The sequence below is a fragment of the Xiphophorus hellerii genome, chromosome 23, assembly GCF_003331165.1.
Source record: "Xiphophorus hellerii strain 12219 chromosome 23, Xiphophorus_hellerii-4.1, whole genome shotgun sequence".
In the NCBI taxonomy this organism is placed as follows: domain Eukaryota; kingdom Metazoa; phylum Chordata; class Actinopteri; order Cyprinodontiformes; family Poeciliidae; genus Xiphophorus; species Xiphophorus hellerii.
This window is the reverse complement of record NC_045694.1, coordinates 29,557,287-29,569,125: the sequence shown is the minus strand read 5'-3', so window position 1 is coordinate 29,569,125 and position 11,839 is coordinate 29,557,287. Positions and strand designations below refer to the sequence as shown.

General features: G+C 39.7%; 16 non-coding genes across 16 annotated transcripts; 4 read left to right on the top strand and 12 right to left on the bottom strand.

Moving 5' to 3' along the window:
- Window positions 1-6,322: 6,322 nt before the first annotated feature.
- Window positions 6,323-6,395, bottom strand: trnaa-agc (transfer RNA alanine (anticodon AGC)). The gene has a single exon. It is a non-coding gene; the product is annotated as a tRNA-Ala (tRNA).
- Window positions 6,396-6,765: 370 nt separating this feature from the next.
- On the bottom strand, window positions 6,766-6,838 carry trnaa-ugc (transfer RNA alanine (anticodon UGC)). The gene has a single exon. It is a non-coding gene; the product is annotated as a tRNA-Ala (tRNA).
- A 127-nt stretch (window positions 6,839-6,965) lies between these two features.
- Window positions 6,966-7,047, top strand: trnas-gcu (transfer RNA serine (anticodon GCU)). Its single transcript has one exon. It is a non-coding gene; the product is annotated as a tRNA-Ser (tRNA).
- A 317-nt stretch (window positions 7,048-7,364) lies between these two features.
- trnaa-cgc (transfer RNA alanine (anticodon CGC)) lies at window positions 7,365-7,437 on the bottom strand. Its single transcript has one exon. It is a non-coding gene; the product is annotated as a tRNA-Ala (tRNA).
- Window positions 7,438-7,580: 143 nt separating this feature from the next.
- Window positions 7,581-7,653, bottom strand: trnaa-agc (transfer RNA alanine (anticodon AGC)). The gene has a single exon. It is a non-coding gene; the product is annotated as a tRNA-Ala (tRNA).
- A 371-nt stretch (window positions 7,654-8,024) lies between these two features.
- On the bottom strand, window positions 8,025-8,097 carry trnaa-ugc (transfer RNA alanine (anticodon UGC)). The gene has a single exon. It is a non-coding gene; the product is annotated as a tRNA-Ala (tRNA).
- Window positions 8,098-8,220: 123 nt separating this feature from the next.
- trnas-gcu (transfer RNA serine (anticodon GCU)) lies at window positions 8,221-8,302 on the top strand. The gene has a single exon. It is a non-coding gene; the product is annotated as a tRNA-Ser (tRNA).
- Window positions 8,303-8,618: 316 nt separating this feature from the next.
- Window positions 8,619-8,691, bottom strand: trnaa-cgc (transfer RNA alanine (anticodon CGC)). The gene has a single exon. It is a non-coding gene; the product is annotated as a tRNA-Ala (tRNA).
- Window positions 8,692-8,834: 143 nt separating this feature from the next.
- Window positions 8,835-8,907, bottom strand: trnaa-agc (transfer RNA alanine (anticodon AGC)). Its single transcript has one exon. It is a non-coding gene; the product is annotated as a tRNA-Ala (tRNA).
- Window positions 8,908-9,492: 585 nt separating this feature from the next.
- Window positions 9,493-9,565, bottom strand: trnaa-ugc (transfer RNA alanine (anticodon UGC)). The gene has a single exon. It is a non-coding gene; the product is annotated as a tRNA-Ala (tRNA).
- Window positions 9,566-9,687: 122 nt separating this feature from the next.
- Window positions 9,688-9,769, top strand: trnas-gcu (transfer RNA serine (anticodon GCU)). Its single transcript has one exon. It is a non-coding gene; the product is annotated as a tRNA-Ser (tRNA).
- Window positions 9,770-10,085: 316 nt separating this feature from the next.
- On the bottom strand, window positions 10,086-10,158 carry trnaa-agc (transfer RNA alanine (anticodon AGC)). Its single transcript has one exon. It is a non-coding gene; the product is annotated as a tRNA-Ala (tRNA).
- Window positions 10,159-10,529: 371 nt separating this feature from the next.
- trnaa-ugc (transfer RNA alanine (anticodon UGC)) lies at window positions 10,530-10,602 on the bottom strand. The gene has a single exon. It is a non-coding gene; the product is annotated as a tRNA-Ala (tRNA).
- A 124-nt stretch (window positions 10,603-10,726) lies between these two features.
- trnas-gcu (transfer RNA serine (anticodon GCU)) lies at window positions 10,727-10,808 on the top strand. The gene has a single exon. It is a non-coding gene; the product is annotated as a tRNA-Ser (tRNA).
- Window positions 10,809-11,127: 319 nt separating this feature from the next.
- Window positions 11,128-11,200, bottom strand: trnaa-cgc (transfer RNA alanine (anticodon CGC)). The gene has a single exon. It is a non-coding gene; the product is annotated as a tRNA-Ala (tRNA).
- Window positions 11,201-11,343: 143 nt separating this feature from the next.
- On the bottom strand, window positions 11,344-11,416 carry trnaa-agc (transfer RNA alanine (anticodon AGC)). The gene has a single exon. It is a non-coding gene; the product is annotated as a tRNA-Ala (tRNA).
- Window positions 11,417-11,839: the final 423 nt, after the last annotated feature.

The following is an 11,839-nucleotide window of genomic DNA, read 5'->3' as shown; positions in this document are numbered from 1 at the left end:
ACAAATGTTCTACAGATTGTTCTAAAAACATTTAAAAAAGTGAAAAATGAAACATGAAATGATTCTTGTGTGAAATAAAACACAGAAGAAATACAAAACATTATTTTGAATCAAAATCACAAACGTAGCAGAAAAACACATTGATTGTAACCCGGGTCAAAAAAGAACCACTTACGGAAGACTGTATAGTCAGTCACTCACGCATCAGAGGCTTAACTGGGGAGGAGCTACTTTCCTATGAGAAACACCACTAGATATCAGACTCTTTTTTTATTTAAGTAAAAAATAACTTAATATTTTTTATTAAGCTATTTAATGAAATAACTTATTTTATTAAATAAAATAAGTTATTTTATTTTATTTAAAATAAAATAAGTTATTTTATTTTATTTTATAAAATAAAATAAAATTTTATAATTTTATATAAAAATTAAAAGATATATGTTTTTATTGGTCTGATGTAATATTCTCATTCTAAAGATCACGTTTCCATTAATTGTGAGTGGAAAATCATCATAATAAAGGCTTCCAAACATCCATGTATGTGTAGTTAATATACTGTATATGTAAATATATAATGTGTTTCACTTGGTGACAAAGTTTCTAAAGTAAATGAACTTTTCAAAAATATTTGAATTTATTGAATGGGTCTGTATTTCTGAAATAAAACAATGAGCTAGATCTGGGTTGCACAGACACAGTTTTCCCATTTAAATGTGGTTTGAACCATGAATTAACAAGAAGTCATATACAAAAGGTAGAGACAGAGGGGGCCATAGTACAGTACATGAACCAAAAAGAATAGAAAAGCACATATGCCATACATGGTGTTTTTGTTTTATAGAAAATCCCAGTAAAACTCTTTGTGGTTTGTGGCTGTAATGTGACAAAAACAGCTTAACGACACTGAGACCTTTACAAGACGCCGCTTCCCAGAGGTTTAGTTATTACTTTCCACCTGACTGACTTTTCACTGACAGACTGCTTAAAATTTACAAAGAGTAGAAGTTGTTTCCTTCCAACCTGGCTCTCTTTTCGTTGAGCTGTCAGTCAGCAACCCCAGAGTCTCAGTGGGTTAGCTGGCAACATGTTCCTGCCTACATGAGCAACACGTGTTGCCGGGCGTTGCACAGGGGCAGTTTTATTCCTCAAAGTTGAGATATTGTCAAAGAGCAGTAAAAAAACAAAAACGAACAAACAAAAAAAAAAACCTTAGCTTACTTTCTCAGTATGAAATGACAACTAGTTTCTAACGTAGGACAGGAGAAAACAGGTGTATAATAAGACAAGAACGAATTGCTAACACTGCAGCCTTCACCCTGCTAGCGATGGCTAAAGACACCATTTGGGCAGCAGCCCCATTCATTCAAAACTCTTGGTATCGATGATACGTTTTTAGACAAACTGAGAGAATCCAAATCCAAATGATTTGCTGAGGGTTGAAATTAGCATCAGCTGGCTAACCAGCTAAAATGTCTAAAAATGTGTCAGTCTCGAATAGCATCTCTTAAGGTTCAAACAGATTTAGTTTAAGTTTACAGTGTACCATTCTGATGGTTGCTTCCAGCAGGGAAATCATCTCAAATTGCAATCCGTTCTCTGTCATCAAGTGACCTTCACACTCACAAGACCCCATGATGCTACCATGTCAACATGGCCCAAAATCTCAGACTTTGTTGAATCTGTACCATAAACTATCAAGTTCTGAAGCTGGCAGCGATGAAACGCAGCAGCTGTTCCAGTATTTAACTGTTTGGGATAAATCCTTGTTTCTACAAACCAGACTTGACTTCTAAGTCCCGTCACCTTCCCTCATTAGATGATATCTGTGGATGTGTAAATGTTCTTCCCATTAAAGAACCCAAATGATTTACTGGGAGTGGTGGTGAGCGGGGAGGTCATTAACTAGATCCGAATGGGCAGGAAACACGAACTAGAGGCTATTAAGAATCTCCAGCAGGAGTTTGTGCTGCTCTGGCACATATGGCTCATTATTAATGTATATGAATCCATGGAGAGAAGGTGAAAACATGCAGTACCATGCAGGCTGCGTGTGTTTTCTGCTCTCCCAGCATTCAGATTCAGACGGCGCGGCGGAGGCAGAGGCTTAAGGCTTTCATCCGGTTCAGGCTGTCAAACAAAAGGAAGCGGGGCGATTAATCTACTTAAAAGCAAAGAGACTGAAACAGTGATATGTGTTTTATCTGGCTTGAACTCTGAACTACAGTAACATCAATTCGTTCTTGTCTTTTTTTCTCTTCTCTCAGACTTCGGTCCCGACCGGAGTGGGCGCCTCTCACCGCCGCAGGTTGTCCCGACGAAGGCCGGCTGCATGCGCACGGCGAAGAATTCCTGTTTAACCGGCCGCCTGCTGCGCTCACTAGGTTGTGAAAATCTCTCTTTGTGGCAGTAATTGACAGGGTGATATAGAGCATAGTGATTAGGCTGTTTGCTGTCACTAAACATGTCTGTGTGTCATAGGAGAAAAAGAGAAAAAAAAACCCACAAAGGCATCGCTGCAGAGATTTCCAGCCGGTTGAATGGATTCTGTTGAACAAACATTCTTGGACCCCCTGCTGTCATCAGCTGTAGGTGTGTTTATTTATTTATTTATTTTATTTTTTTTAATACAAAATGGTATTGAGTGCTGCCAGCTTGAAGGCTGAATGTAAAGCTGCGGTTCCATTGTGCCGCAGGTGAAGATCCAGATGGAGGTTTGAACGCATCGACAGCACCGGAGGGAAGATGGGAACACTTAGGCTTTCCGACGCCATAACACATTCTAATATTACATATCCTGCCATTAGCCAGTGTGTGTCTTTGTGTAATAAAGCTAACGAATGTGCTACCACTGAACGTGGCCAGAGTAGCGTCCTGTAGATATGTTAGAGCCTAACAGAAACCGAAACGCCACCATACCTCTGATTCATATTCAGATTTAAGTCTTTGCTGCATTCTTATTGCATGTACAGTAAAACTGTTCAGACAGCTTAAACATTTCTACATATTTAAACATTAAACATATTTGAATTAGAGGTTGGACTCGACGAAAATGTTTAATTGAGGTAACTGCAATGAACGAATCACATTTTAATTGTAAACCATGCAGATCTGGAAACATCAATTTCTCTGAAACTTTATAGTTACATGTTTGAGTAAAATGAACATTGTTATTTAATTCTATGAGCTACTGACAACATGTCTCTGAAACTCCAAGCAAAAATTTTGTATTAATATCCAGAAAATGAGAAATGGTCAAAATAACAAGCATGAAAAAGACGCAGTGCTTTCAGACCTCAAATAATGCAAACAAAAAAAAGTAGATTTTCATTTAGAAACAAGGACACTAATGTTCAGAAATTAATATTTGGTGGAATAACCAGGAGGTTTTCTGTGGGGTTCACTGCAGTAGGCTCTTCATTTTTTTCCAGAGCTGTTTGTCAACAAAATAAGCAGCGTTTTCAATTCAGAAACCCTTTTTGTTGCTGAATTATTGAATAAACAGACGCCCAAGCTCAACAACAGAGATATTTATTGTTTTGAATGTGTTATCGTTGCTCTTCTAATACGTAATCAGCTTTCCAGTGTTTCAGGAAGTGTCCAGGGACGCGTTGTGCTGCTGCTACATGTTTAGCATTCAGATGCTAAATTAGACTTGAATTTCTTCACTGATAGGCTCACTCCTTTTAGCACAACTTGAACACAGCAATAGTGTTTTCCGGTGTGGCATCAAATAACATGTGCATGCCACACTTTTCAGAGTTTTAGCTATAATACCATTGAAAATCATGCATCACTTTCCTTCCACAAGTATGTGCAGTTTTTAGATAAAAATCCCACTAAGTAAAGTCTGAAGTTTGTTTGGTTATTGATACTTTTGCAAGACTCAACCAGTTTGGCTTTGATTTGACTAAATAATTGTATTGTTTCATAAAGTAGCAGTCAGGCATGTTGAGCTCGGAGCGACCTGCAGCCAGACAGAACTAAAAGCACCGATGAGCAGCAGTGATTGAGGCTAGCAGCAGGAGCCACCTGTTAGGTAACCAGCTCTAGGCAGCACACACACACACACGCACACACTCCAAAAGCCAGATCGTCCCCTTTCTAAAATAATGGCTTAAGTCATTTTATACCAAAAGTTATTTTTGAAAAAAATTAAATGAAATCACTATCTATTTATTTCTACACTTAAATCTATACTTGCACAAGGAGAACATGCAAATTCCAACAACCAAGGCCTTCACCTATGAAATAATCATGAGATCAGTTATAAAAAAAAATACAACAATGAAACTTGCGTCAAATGGAAAATATCACTGCCTCCAGCATTCAGCACAAATGTATAAACATTGAGAACATTTAAAGTGTTTGACAGCACAGGTTTCTCTGAGTCTCTCCATGAGCTGAGCTGAAGTTGTGTTGTCTGGACAACACCAGTCATTCACCCGGCCACTCTCTGCCGCTGGTGATGTTTGAACAAGTTAATTGGTGGAGATTGATTTTTATTTTTTTTATCCTCTTGGAGATCCACACACATCTTCACAGATGGGCCTAATCTGGATATAAAACAGATATTTGTTTGATTGGTGTGTTTGAGGTTTGGGGGATCAAGCTGTTCGTTAAAGCCCGTGTTCACGCTGTAGTGCCGCTGTTTGTTGTTTGCTGCTGTGATTGTCATCTTACAAACCTTTTTATTTTGCAGCAGTCAATAATCGCAGACAGCTTTCCGATAACAAGCTTGCCTTCTCATACAGTGTATCAAGAAAGTGTCTGGAAAAAGAGGAATTAAATGTCACGTTAGGAATTTCTGGGTAAATAATGTAATGAGAAAATGTGATCTGAGCATCGTAGCTTATGTATGGATGTTTCCCTCTAGCGTTTTTATAAGCCTGCTTTATGAGATGTGGGGATGTTGAGTGATTTGAAATGTTTGTTGCATAGATTTTACCATAAACCAAGGAAATACTTAAAATTTAACAGTGTGCATTTTCAAATTACAAACATCATTCCTCATCTAAAGCTTTTGTCCCTGCTCACAGATTTAATATCTCTTGCACAAATGTGGTTTGATTCAAACATCTTACAGATAAAGCAACCTGCTCTCTCATGTGTGTTCCCTCTAAATGTAGATTATGTCTTCTCTCTCCTACGCTCCATCAACACGGAGATGAGCAAGATTTATTTTAGTGAACAATTAAGAAAAAATGCTCGTCCACACTAGAAATGTTGTAGTAGTACTGCCTGGCCAGTCGGTGGCGCTGTAAAACTGCCAGAGAATGACATAAAAAACACAGAAAGTCGTTAGTGAGAATGAGCTGCATGGATAAAGAGAGAGAAGGAAATACGAAGTTGTCGTTTAAAAAAAGAAACACGTCTCGCATGGCCTCACGGAAACATGGAACCGACATTTTGAAATTTAGCCATTCTGGAACCCGCTTTCAGAAATGATCTTACCTGCTTTCCCAAGTCGCTTGATGCGTGTGAGCGAACAGCAAAAACAACAAAAATCTTTTGCGGAAATACCTGAAATCGTCTTATTGTGAACGCGACTTGACTAACGTGGAAATCCTGCCTAAAAGCAAGTTCTCATAAGTTCGCATTACTATGTAGGTACATATTGTGACTGTGATTTTGTTTAAATATGCGTTTTGCACTGATACATATTAACCTGATACATACTATAAAATATACATAACAAATAATCAGTAAAATGTTTGAAAAGGTGGAAAAAAAATAAATAATCCACGACGCAAAATTCCAGCGTAGTTTCTGCACTTCTGTGAGCGGCTTCACAAAGTGGAAGAGGAACGCCGCGACACCACAAGGTGGTGTGTTCGAGACCCAACTTAGAGACCTTGAGCTAAACAATTTCAAACCTATAAACTACAATAACACGCTAAAGAGCGATCTAAGCATCCTCCATTCACTACTCCGTGAAAACTCTGCCACTGTTGCAACAAAGATTGGGAGACTGCCTCTCAAATGCGTAGAGAGCGCTCGTCGGATACTTTAATTTGGGAAATAATGTGGCCTCAAACAGATGTCAACACTGTTGTCAGTGTTAGGGGTCTACTTTGGATAGTTTATAGAGGATCACCTGGATGTACACTTCCAGACAAGTTGCCACGTTGCTTGTTCCTTTAATTATTTCATCAAGTGTTATAATCTCAAGAAAAGAGAAAAGAACCCAAATTATATAACATCTGTTGCGGCAACTTGTTCATGAGTATAGACTCTTGAGGCATACCCCAGTACTTCACAAGATACTCTATCTTCATTGATGGGACAGATAAAAATCAGAAGAGTATAATGAATGACTTTCTGGAGAATGTGGGCATCGATCCCACTACCTCTCACATGCTAAGCGAGCGCTCTACCACTTGAGCTAATTCCCCACACAGTTACTAAAAAAAGAATCAGAAAATCTCATTCAATACAAAATCAAAGAGCTTGTTGTAAAGCCTTGAGCAATTCTACACTAGATTGTGGTACTTGATCTTAATTGAAAAGACAAAGTTGCTGAGAAGGACATTCTTCAGAATGCGGGCATCGATCCCGCTACCTCTCACATGCTAAGCGAGCACTCTACCACTTGAGCTTATTCCCCACACTGTTACAAAAAAAAGAATCAGAAAATCTCAATATTATCAGTATTTTTCATTCAATACAAAATCAAAGAGCTTGTTGTAAACCCTTGAGCAATTCTACACCAGATTGTGGTACTTGATCTTAATTGAAAAGACAAAGTTGCTGAGAAGGACATTCTGGAGAATGCGGGCATCGATCCCACTACCTCTCACATGCAAAGCGAGCGCTCTACCACTTGAGCTAATTCCCCACACGCTCACAAAAAAAAAGGATCAGAAAATCTCAGGACTTTAACTACGGTCCATTCCAACAAACATCGAAAGACTTCTGTGCAAAACTTGATCATCTCCTCCCCTTCAGTCCATGATAAAAGCAAAGGCGAGGTGGCCGAGTGGTTAAGGCGATGGACTGCTAATCCATTGTGCTAAGCACGCGTGGGTTCAAATCCCATCCTCGTCGGATACTTTAATTTGGGAAATAATATGGCCTCAAACAGATGTCAACACTGTTGTCAGTGTTAGGGGTCTACTTTGGATAGTTTATAGAGGATCACCTGGATGTACACTTCCAGACAAGGCCACGTTGCTTGTTCCTTTAATTCTTTCATCAAGTGTTATCATCTCAAGAAAAGAGAAAAGAACCCAAATTATATAACATCTGTTGCGGCAACTTGTTCATGAGTATAGACTCTTGAGGCATACCCCAGTACGTCACGAGATACTCTATCTTCATTGATGGGACAGATAAAAATCAGAAGAGTATAATGAATGACTTTCTGGAGAATGTGGGCATCGATCCCACTACCTCTCACATGCGAAGCGAGCGCTCTACCACTTGAGCTAATTCCCCACACTGCTCCTAAAAGAAGAATCAGAAAATCTCATTCAATACAAAATCATAGGAGCTTGTTGCAAACCCTTGAGCAATTCTATGTAAGATTGGGGTTACTTGACCTTAAGTGAAAAGATGAAGCTGCTTAGAGAAGGACGTTCTGGAGAATGCGGGTATCGATCCCGCTACCTCTCACATGCTAAGCGAGCGCTCTACCACTTGAGCTAATTCCCCACACAGTTACTAAAAAAAGAATCAGAAAATCTCATTCAATACAAAATCAAAGAGTTTGTTGTAAAGCCTTGAGCAATTCTACACCAGATTGTGGTACTTGATCTTAATTGAAAAGACAAAGTTGCTGGGAAGGACATTCTTCAGAATGCGGGCATCGATCCCGCTACCTCTCACATGCTAAGCGAGCACTCTACCACTTGAGCTTATTCCCCACACTGTTACAAAAAAAAGAATCAGAAAATCTCAATATTATCAGTATTTTTCATTCAATACAAAATCAAAAGAGCTTGTGGTAAACCCTTGAGCAATTCTATGCCAGATTGTGGTACTTGATCTTAAATGAAAAGACAAAGTTGCTGAGAAGGACATTCTGGAGAATGCGGGCATCGATCCCGCTACCTCTCACATGCAAAGCGAGCGCTCTACCACTTGAGCTAATTCCCCACACACTCACAAAAAAAAGGATCAGAAAATCTCCGGACTTTAACTACGGTCCATTCCAACAAACATCGAAAGACTTCTGTGCAAAACTTGATCATCTCCCCTTCAGTCTGTGATAAAAGCAAAGGCGAGGTGGCCGAGTGGTTTAGGCGATGGACTGCTAATCCATTGTGCTAAGCACGCGTGGGTTCAAATCCCATCCTCGTCGGATACTTTAATTTGGGAAATAATATGGCCTCAAACAGATGTCAACACTGTTGTCATTTTAGGGGTCTACTTTGGGTAGTTTATAGAGGATCACCTGGATGTACACTTCCAGACAAGGCCACGTTGCTTGTTCCTTTAATTCTTTCATCAAGTGTTATCATCTCAAGAAAAGAGAAAAGAACCCAAATTATATAACATCTGTTGCGGCAACTTGTTCATGAGTATATACTCTTGAGGCATACCCCAGTAAGTCACGAGATACTCTATCTTCATTGATGGGACAGATAAAAATCAGAAGTGTATAATGAATGACTTTCTGGAGAATGTGGGCATCGATCCCACTACCTCTCACATGCGAAGCGAGCGCTCTACCACTTGAGCTAATTCCCCACACTGCTCCTAAAACAAGAATCAGAAAATCTCATTCAATACAAAATCACAGGAGCTTGTTGCAAACCCTTTAGCAATTCTATGTAAGACTGGGGTTACTTGATCTTAAGTGAAAAGATGAAGCTGCTTAGAGAAGGACGTTCTGGAGAATGCGGGTATCGATCCCGCTACCTCTCACATGCTAAGCGAGCGCTCTACCACTTGAGCTAATTCCCCACACAGTTACTAAAAAAAGAATCAGAAAATCTCATTCAATACAAAATCAAAGAGCTTGTTGTAAAGCCTTGAGCAATTCTACACCAGATTGTGGTACTTGATCTTAATTGAAAAGACAAAGTTGCTGGGAAGGACATTCTTCAGAATGCGGGCATCGATCCCGCTACCTCTCACATGCTAAGCGAGCACTCTACCACTTGAACTTATTCCCCACACTGTTACAAAAAAAAAGAATCAGAAAATCTCAATATTATCAGTATTTTTCATTCAATACAAAATCAAAAGAGCTTGTTGTAAACCCTTGAGCAATTCTACGCCAGAGTGGGGTACTTGATCTTAATTGAAAAGACAAAGGTGCTGAGAAGGACTTTCTGGAGAATGCGGGTATCGATACCGCTACCTCTCACATGCTAAGCGAGCACTCTACCACTTGAGCTAATTCCCCACACAGTTACTAAAAAAAGAATCAGAAAATCTCATTCAATACAAAATCAAAGGAGCTTGTCGTAAAGCCTTGAGCAATTCTACGCCAGATTGTGGTACTTGATCTTAATTGAAAAGACAAACTTGCTGAGAAGGACATTCTGGAGAATGCGGGCATCGATCCCGCTACCTCTCACATGCAAAGCGAGCGCTCTACCACTTGAGCTAATTCCCCACACGCTCACTAAAAAAGGATCAGAAAATCTCAGGACTTTAACAACGGTCCATTCCAACAAACATCGAAAGACTTCTGAGCAAAACTTGATCATCTCCCCTTCAGTCCGTGACAAAAGCAAAGGCGAGGTGGCCGAGTGGTTAAGGCGATGGACTGCTAATCCATTGTGCTAAGCACGCGTGGGTTCACATCCCATCCTCGTCGGATACTTTAATTTGGGAAATAATATGGCCTCAAACAGATGTCAACACTGTTGTCATTTTAGGGGTCTACTTTGGATACTTTATAGAGCATCACCTGGATGTACACTTCCAGACAAGGCCACGTTGCTTGTTCCTTTAAGTCTTTCATCAAGTGTTATCATCTCAAGAAAAGAGAAAAGAACCCAAATTATATAACATCTGTTGCGGCAACTTGTTCATGAGTATAGACTGTTGAGGCATACCCCAGTACGTCACGAGATACTCTATCTTCATTGATGGGACAGATAAAAATCAGAAGTGTATAATGAAATACTTTCTGGAGAATGTGGGCATCGATCCCACTACCTCTCACATGCTAAGCGAGCGCTCTACCACTTGAGCTAATTCCCCACACAGTTACTAAAAAAAGAATCAGAAAATCTCATTCAATACAAAATCAAAGAGCTTGTTGTAAAGCCTTGAGCAATTCTACACCAGATTGTGGTACTTGATCTTAATTGAAAAGACAAAGTTGCTGGGAAGGACATTCTTCAGAATGCGGGCATCGATCCCGCTACCTCTCACATGCTAAGCGAGCACTCTACCACTTGAGCTTATTCCCCACACTGTTACAAAAAAAAGAATCAGAAAATCTCAATATTATCAGTATGTTTCATTCAATACAAAATCAAAAGAGCTTGTTGTAAACCCTTGAGCAATTCTACGCCAGATTGTGGTACTTGATCTTAATTGAAAAGACAAAGTTGCTGAGAAGGACATTCTGGAGAATGCGGGCATCGATCCCGCTACCTCTCACATGCAAAGCGAGCGCTCTACCACTTGAGCTAATTCCCCACAAACTCACAAAAAAAAGAATCAGAAAATCTCAGGACTTTTAACTACGGTCCATTCCAACAAACATCGAAAGACTTCTGTGCAAAACTTGATCATCTCCCCTTCAGTCTGTGATAAAAGCAAAGGCGAGGTGGATGAGTGGTTAAGGCGATGGACTGCTAATCCATTGTGCTAAGCACGCGTGGGTTCAAATCCCATCCTCGTCGGATACTTTAATTTGGGAAACTATGTGGCCTCAAACAGATGTCAACACTGTTGTCAGTGTTAGGGGTCTACTTTGGATAGTTTATAGAGGATCACCTGGATGTACACTTCCAGACAAGTTGCCACGTTGCTTGTTCCTTTAATTATTTCATCAAGTGTTATAATCTCAAGAAAAGAGAAAAGAACCCAAATTATATAACATCTGTTGCGGCAACTTGTTCATGAGTATAGACTCTTGAGGCATACCCCAGTACTTCACGAGATACTCTATCTTCATTGATGGGACAGATAAAAATCAGAAGAGTATAATGAATGACTTTCTGGAGAATGTGGGCATCGATCCCACTACCTCTCACATGCGAAGCGAGCGCTCTACCACTTGAGCTAATTCCCCACACTGCTCCTAAAAGAAGAATCAGAAAATCTCATTCAATACAAAATCAAAGGAGCTTGTTGCAAACCCTTGAGCAATTCTATGTAAGATTGGGGTTACTTGACCTTAAGTGAAAAGATGAAGCTGCTTAGAGAAGGACGTTCTGGAGAATGCGGGTATCGATCCCGCTACCTCTCACATGCTAAGCGAGCGCTCTACCACTTGAGCTAATTCCCCACACAGTTACTGAAAAAAGAATCAGAAAATCTCATTCAATACAAAATCAAAGAGCTTGTTGTAAAGCCTTGAGCAATTCTACACCAGATTGTGGTACTTGATCTTAATTGAAAAGACAAAGTTGCTGGGAAGGACATTCTTCAGAATGCGGGCATCGATCCCGCTACCTCTCACATGCTAAGCGAGCACTCTACCACTTGAGCTTATTCCCCACACTGTTACAAAAAAAAGAATCAGAAAATCTCAATATTATCAGTATTTTTCATTCAATACAAAATCAAAAGAGCTTGATTTTGATTTTGTATTGAATCAAAATCAATACAGTAAACCCTTGAGCAATTCTACGCCAGATTGTGGTACTTGATCTTAATTGAAAAGACAAAGTTGCTGAGAAGGACATTCTGGAGAATGCGGGCATCGATC